The sequence below is a fragment of the Lactuca sativa genome, chromosome 1 (assembly GCF_002870075.4).
Source record: "Lactuca sativa cultivar Salinas chromosome 1, Lsat_Salinas_v11, whole genome shotgun sequence".
NCBI lineage: Eukaryota > Viridiplantae > Streptophyta > Magnoliopsida > Asterales > Asteraceae > Lactuca > Lactuca sativa.
This window is the reverse complement of record NC_056623.2, coordinates 19023883-19031994: the sequence shown is the minus strand read 5'-3', so window position 1 is coordinate 19031994 and position 8112 is coordinate 19023883. Positions and strand designations below refer to the sequence as shown.

Below are 8112 nucleotides of genomic sequence, written 5' to 3'. Positions count from 1 at the left end.
GGGTTTCAATAGAAAAAACGTTACGTCAAGGTTGCAAAAATCGATCGGCGTTAGCTAGTCGGTGGATTAGGGTCAAGGGATTAATCGGCTAGGCGGAGATTAATCGGGTACCATTAATTGCTAATTTGTTGTATTTTTTTTTAAATATGACTAATATCATATCAAAGTTCGTAAATATCACTAATATGATAACAAAATAGGTTAATATGATTAATACAACACTAATCATGCCTCAAATAGTTTCCATTGAGATAAAATTTCTTCAAAATGTTAAAATTTCATCGTTTTATAATGTTTCACTCATTATGTATGCAAGGATTAATCGCTAGACGCCCTCTAATCGATCGAGTAGCGCCTAGGGATTAATCGGAATCGGGACCTAGTCGGGATTTTTACAACAGTGCGTTACGTAGTTTGGTATATTAAGCTGAATCGGTCCGAGTTTTGATCAATTTGGACCAATAAATGAAACATTTTTCTTTCACCGCATGCATTTGAAACTCCTATGATTATTCAAATTGTTTATAATAATATTATAAGTTACACAATGTTATATAAATATAAAAAAAATCTACCTAAACATAAAATTATAATTGTTTGAAAAATCACTTTGATTCAAAAGCACGAAATATATATTCGATTGTATTTTATAAATAAATTCATTTTATAATGACATTTTGAATCATGAAAATACTTATAAAAAAACTTTCTATATTAAGTACCTAGCTGAATTTATGATTTTAGGATTTAACAAAAAGTTGTTCAATAAAAACTTAATTTTTTATAGCAACTTACGAGATTACTGAAAAATGGAACTATTTAACAATAAATTTTTTGGATAACGTTTTTTTATTATTTAATATTTTATTTAACAAAATGAAATTATTGGCAAATAAAGAAATAAGTTTAATTAAAATGTCTTCATCCCACATCGATCGTGAGAGTAAACAAGATAATGTATTCTACTCTATAAATAGGAAACGTTGTGAAACATTTCAAATGGACTAAGCCATGAGATCTTCCTTGCATCTAACTTTGTAGGACGTTGAGTGTATTCTTTGGTGAGATTGTCTTTGTCGACAAGTGACCAATTAAATTTCAGAATTTTGAAAATGATTTTGGACCGTATCTTTTAGATTTGGATCAAGTTTAATAAGGATCCGAGTGTCTTCTGGCTGGGTTAGGCAAACTCGCTTCCATTGGAGGCCGAGTTTAAGTAACATGCATAGTATTTGGTTGTGTTAGCCAAGTTTTACAACCATCTATGTAATACAATTTAAAGTTTTAACCTTATAAAAGACATCACTATTATCATATGTTCTACATAATTATGGTAATATTTATGATACAAAACATTTTTTTACTATTTAAGATAAAAGGTTGTCTCTATTATCATATGTTGTACAGAATGATAAAATTTAAGATAGATAAAAAGATGTTTCTATTATCGTATTTTCTACATAATGATAATATTTAATATAAGCATTTTAATTTAATACGAAATTATTATTTAATAGATAACAATAACGATTTATTTATTTTTAAAAATTATTTTTTTTTCTATTTAATCATATAACTTTGTATATGCAAAACAACTTCAAGCTCCAACCTTATCTCTTATAATATAGGTCAACATAGTACCAATACTAAAAATCATTTTTTATATTTTTTATGAAATTATTATTTAATTGTTAATAACAATGATTTAATTATTTTTAATATAAAATATTTTTTTGTATCACATGCAACACGCGTTCATTCATCTACCTAGTATAATATATGAGTCTCACAAACCTAATAATAAAATATAGAAAAATTATAGTGGTTACACGTGTCTATCCTTAATTTAAGATACCAATGGACCCCCTCCCCTGCCTCCTTCCCTAACCCAAGTAGGCAGGTCACGTTTCTTTTTCGTAAAATCCATTTTCTGACCGTAATACCCTTCTGTCTCCATCCTAAACTTCCAAAACCTCGACCCAATGATTCAAGGGCTTAAATGTAAAACAACTTCTAAAACTAACAGTGTGTGCAAAGATCTATCACTGTCACAGCCCCGTCTGTATATGTAACAATAGCAATGCCGCTCTCACAGCCTTTTATATATATGCAAAGCAGAGCCCAGAGAGAGATAGAGAGAGAGTCAAAAGGAGCGAGAGAGAAAGTACGTTAATGGCGGATTCTGAAATTTCCCGTTTTCTAATCACTCTATAATTCAAAGTAAGCTTAAGCTTTGGCGATTGATTAGATATACATATAAAAGTATAACATTTAGCTGGTTTTATGTATTCTATGTTCCTTTTGTGCCAATTATTGTTACTCGTTTAACTTTCCATCGGTTTTGATATTTCGTGATCATTTAATCGTTTATGTGTATGGTAGAGGGTCACTGGATGCAGCGGTTCATCGATCTGTTCCCTACTCCTTACGAATGAACCCACGAAATAATAAGAAGGAAAAAAAAATGGAAGGTAGAAATTTTAGAGAGAGAGAGAGAGAGAGAGAGAGAGAGAGAGAGAGGGAGAGGGAGATGAGAGAGAAGGAAAAGGAATCGGTCGATAAACCTCTGCATCCAGCGCTCACCACCACTCCCTGTTCCGTTTCTGTTTACTGTATGTGTGTGTTACTGTGTGTGGATATTCGACTATTTGTTTCTTCATTTATGGAGTATTTGCAGTAAGATTTTCTGTTTCAGAAGTTTTCTCTCTCCACACTAATGATTTCTACAGAAAGCTATGATGGATGTTATCGATGCAGGTAGTGATTCAGCTCCTTGATTGTCTTAATTAATCATATAATTAATCGTTCTTGAAATCAAATATCGAATCATTATTTTATTTATGGATTCTTCTGGTTTTCTTTTGTCGATTTAACGAATTTAATAACAATCTTTTGTTTGCCATGTCTTATAATAATGGGAGTTTGAGTTAGTTCTCAACAGCAACTCATTCTGATATGATTCTGGATGACTGGATCTGAATATTTTACTAATTCTTTTTAAATGAATGTTAATTAATATTATTTTTTCAATTTATTTATGCTATGATTCAGTGTATTTTTTTGGTCTCATTTGATAGTACAAAAATGTATCATGACAGTCTCGAAGTTCTAAATTAAGTCTATGCAAGATTTCCATTCATTATTATTTTTGTATCCATTCCGGTCTAAATTAAAAAATCTACTACGGTTTTGTCTTTTTTATTAATCCAATATTTTGTATGATATTTCACAGAAAACAATTTTTGATGTTTCATTAAGAGAATCGTAACATGACCGAATTGTATTTTAGAATAAACGTAGGGATTTAATTATTTGCTTTTACTGAAATGATAATTGAGATGGAAGACTATAGGAAAATTACACAAATGGTCCCTATGGTTTAGGGTAATTTGTGTTTTTGGTCCCTAACTTATTTTTTGAAATTGGAAGATTCTTGTTTTAACTAAAAAGACTATTTTGCTCTTGATTTTTTAATTTATTTAAATAAACATACCCCAACCTCACCCCTCTCACTTTATCTTATTTACCCAACATTTTTCATATTTAAATAATAATCTTTTTAGGTAAGACAGAGACCAATCGAATAACAAAAACAAACAGTATGAACCAAACGCGTAACAAAAACAAATGAGTTAAAAAATAAGTTAGGAATCAAACACGCCAATTACCTCAAACCATAGAGACCATTGGTGTAATTTACTCAAGACTATATAGTGTTGGTTTTCTTTTTATTTAAAACCCCTGTAAATGTTTAAATTTACCGGCTTTTCCCCCTGAATGCAATTGTGTTTGGCTTTTTATATCTTTGTCAATTTCGTCTTTAAATGTTTTGTATTTTGGTTATGTTATTTTGCATGTTGGGTGTGTTTTTCGAAGTTCGAAGTCTGAAATATTTAATTTTGTCAAGATCAGGATCTTATCAAATATTGTTTTATATGTTGCAAGATCGTAATCGTAAGATCAGATTAGGTTCATAAGATCCTATCAAAATTAACTTATATTCAAATTTGCTCGTGTAAAGTCTTGCGTGTAGTATACATTATAACTTGATATCTAGCAAGATGTTAATATGGAGTCAAATTTAACCTTTTTAACACAAATAATAATTTTTGCTGCTGCAAATCCTTAAAATTAGAAAAAAAACATCTTAATTACAAAAAAAAAAAACAAGATTATTATGACTTGTTCACGGTAGTTGACTTCAAGAACGAAGTCAGAGATGCGGGAGCATTACCCTGACTTGTTCATGGTAGTTGACTTCAAGAACAAAGTCTAGTTGGAGGACCCAAACTCGTCGAGTTCGTTTGGAATCAACATTTTCTCAAAACATGAAAGTCATCCGAAATTATATCTAGTTTAACATTTTGAATCTCGTCAATCGGAGTTACGAGTCATGAGAAATGGCCAAAACACCGACGAGGGGTCAAGCTGTCCAACAATATCCTTCTTTCTTCGAAATCCAAATTCCAAGCTTCTAATAGCTAAATCTGCTTCATTTTCCTCCCGAGCATGTCTTCGTTGCTGAAAATAAAATTTTAAAGTAATTACGTACCTTTTGTTCATTATTTGAGACAAAAACAACATAAAGTATTAAGATAATGCATGAATTTTATAACTAAATATGCCCATATCATTGACCTTGGAAGCTTGAAGAAGCTTTGGATCTCGAATCCTCATCTATTTAACAACCTCTAGAGGTATAAAGTTCTGAACTTGGCTTTTATTTCTTTAGATCTTGTTAGCTCTTGATTCTTTAAGCATTTTGGTCCCAAGTCTTGACCTTTATGAGTATGGCATACTCTAGCCCGTATAAGTTGTCCTTTTAGACGTTTTGAGATGTCTAGAAGCACAAAAATATGATCTTAGCTCTTATTTCTTCCTCATGAATGTGTTAGGATGTCCTAATGGATTAAGAAGTTAAGGTTTGTTGGTATTAAACACTTTTAGCCATGCAAAGTCATAAAGTTTCCTTTTGGGCTTAGATATGGATTTGGACGTAAGGACTTGATGTATTAAGCTCTTAATAAGAAGTTGAGGTGAACAGGTGCGTACGTTCGGCATACCAAATGGTATGTTGCGCGTATACGGTCAATGCTCTGACTTCTTGGTCAAGCGGAGTACGCCCCGCATACAGCTAAGTACGCGCAACGTACTCGATTGGTTTGTTGACCTTGACCTTTTGACCAAGGTTGACCTAAGAGTAGTTTGGGTATTTTAGGTCTTTTGGGATTATTAACTAAGCCCAGCTAACCGATTTCGTTCAGGTGATTGGTAGAGTTGGTGTTGGAGTTGTACTCGGTGTTGTGTACTTTTCTGCTACTCTTTAGACTGAGAGGTGAGTCTTCCTCATTGTACTTGTGGGTCGAAGGCATCAATACCGACCCATTAGATTATGTATCCCGATTATAGGATAATGTTATGCTAGTATATGATTGATTAGTATATCTATATGATTATCTGTATATTTGCTAGTTTTGTGTTTATGTTTATATGTTGCATATTTCGACATATTGTGGTTGAGTTGAGGCGGTCCTGCTTTGCGCTGAAGGCTAAGACACCTGGGGCGGTCCGGATAGGTTGTATGCCCGTAGAGCGGTCCAAATAGGCTGCAGGCCCGACGAGGCGGTCCAGTCAAGATGAAGGCTCAAATTTGCATGCTTTTGTTTGTTATATTGTGTGATGGTACTTTGGGGCAACTTACTAAGCTTTGGCTTATACTTTCAGTTTATCATTTCAGGTACTTTAGAGAATCATGTGAAAGCGAAGGCTTGATCGTGCACATCTTCCAATTTTCATGATATTGGCTTTCGAGACATTCTGATATGATTTTACTTTTGAAACAATGGCTTTTCTTGTAAAATAATTATGGATAATGGTTGTTTTTGAAAATTTTAAATTTCACTGATTTTGGAATGTTACAACAACGTATCAACATCCTTTATACCTAGATACATATCTAACAGATCACTACAACATAACAACATCCTCTATACCAAGATATGTAACCTGTTAGGGCGGCGTTGGTGCCTTCGGCCTACAAGTACAGTGAGGAAAACTCACCTAAATCAAAGAACTCTAAGACACTGCGATACGATCCCTTTTTCTGCACTGCTTGCACCCGCGAACCCACTAACCCCACAACTAGATAAAATCTTAATCAATAGTCTAAAATCCTCAAGTTTGACCCAAAGTCAAAGTTGGTCGAAAGTCAACGGTTAATGGAAGTCAACAATAGTCAAAGTCCAAGGCAGTTGAGTACGCCCAACGTACGTGATTCAGGGCCAGTACGCGTAGCGTACTCTTAGGTACGCCCTACATACATACGTCCAAGATAATTCATTCCTTTAGTGCTTAATCCCTTAAAACCTTTTATCCAGAGCTCAGATCTAGACTCAAAACATCAACTTATGTCATAAATTTTCTACCTTTATGACTTTCCATGGCTAGAAAATGTCCAAATGCTAAAACCCTAACTTATTTATCCATTAAGACATCTTAACTCTTGCATGGAAGGGATGGAAGGACCAAGATCACGTTTTTATGGTTCATAATAGCTCCATAATGGATAAAGTTTAAAACTTTATCCATTATAATGGTCCAAGCAACCAATATCTATCTTTTAAGTTTCAAAGGAACCAAAAGTACATCTTTCTTACTTAATCCAACCTTTAGATCTAAATCAAAATGATATTTAGATGGATAAAGTTTCCAACTTTATCCATATCAAGGTCACAAACTTTCAAGATCTAAACTTTATGCACTAAAGTGACCAAAGGCTCATAATATCTAAAACTAGCTAGATCTAATAAATGTATCATCAAGATTAATTCAAGTTTTATACCTCCAGAAGAAAGATTAAGATGAACATGGTCTAGATCTACAAGCTCTAATGCAACCAACATTTCTCCAATGAACTCCTTCTTCTCCAAGATGCACCAAGAACACTCCAAAGCACTTAAAAACTCAAGGATCTCATAATTAGGGTTAGGGTTTCGATATTAAGGTTAGATAGGATGGAGGCTGAAAGAAATAAGGGTTTGGGGAAGTTAAAGAGCTTAAATAGGGCTCAAAACCCCAAAATTAGGATTTGGGTTCTGATCGCGTACGCCCAACGTACTTTTGGTACGCCCAACGTACTAGGTTGATCCTCCACGATCAGTTATTGCCTAGTACGCCCAACGTACTCGGCATAATCCAAAACCTTCATAACTTCTAATGGTCATAACTTCTTTGTTCCAACTCCGTTTTCGACAATCTTTATATCCACGACAAGGTATTGAAGAGCCCCAAAATATTATCTAGATATCTTGGACTAAAAACTTCTCAAACAAAAATCCATATTTCATGCAAGAACCCGACCTATGACTTTTCACTTTCTATCCTTCGGCCCAATATGTAGTTTAAGGGTTAAATCTCTTAACCATCATTACCTCCTTCCACATGGACTAAACTTGACCTTCTTAAGGCTTAGAGCCTTTACACAATCGACTTCCGGCCCATGACCCTGAAATAAGAAATGATAGGAAACAGGATGTTACACTTTTTACTCATAATGGTCCAGAAATGATGTGATCTTGCTGGATCTATGCTTGAATCCTTCTTCCATACACTTTTCCACCACCTTGTTCTTCAAGATTCCACCTTCTAATGGAGAAATAAGCTCAAAAATGATGTTAAGGCTAAAAAAAAGAGAGAAGAGATTGGGGTTTCAAGGTAGAGACTCAAAAGGGTGAGGGCTCATGATAGGAAGGACCCTTAAGGGGTTAGAGACCTTAAATAGGTCTCAAAATTCCGAAATTAGGGTTTTTACACTACGGAATTACGCCCTACGTAACTTTGGGTATGCACTACGTACCCTACTAAAAACGTATCCCACCCTCATCATGTACCCCCTGCGTACTCCCTTGTGTACGCCCTACGTACTACTAGACTCCCTTTGCCTAGCTTCAAACTGTCATAACTTTTTCGTTTCAACTCTGTTTCTGATAATCTTTATATCCACGGAAATGTATCGACGAGCCCCACTACTCTATCTAGCTAATTATCGCTAAAAACATTTCGAACTAAAATCTTTAATTTATACAAGAATCCTGAAACATTACCTTTCCCATT

The 8112-nt window shown here is 33.9% G+C and overlaps 1 long non-coding RNA gene across 1 annotated transcript; it reads left to right on the top strand.

Moving 5' to 3' along the window:
- The first annotated feature begins 2045 nt into the window (after nucleotides 1-2045).
- On the top strand, nucleotides 2046-5934 carry LOC122196512 (uncharacterized). The gene is made up of 2 exons (XR_006188354.1): nucleotides 2046-5335; nucleotides 5738-5934. It is a non-coding gene; the product is annotated as an uncharacterized LOC122196512 (long non-coding RNA).
- Nucleotides 5935-8112: the final 2178 nt, after the last annotated feature.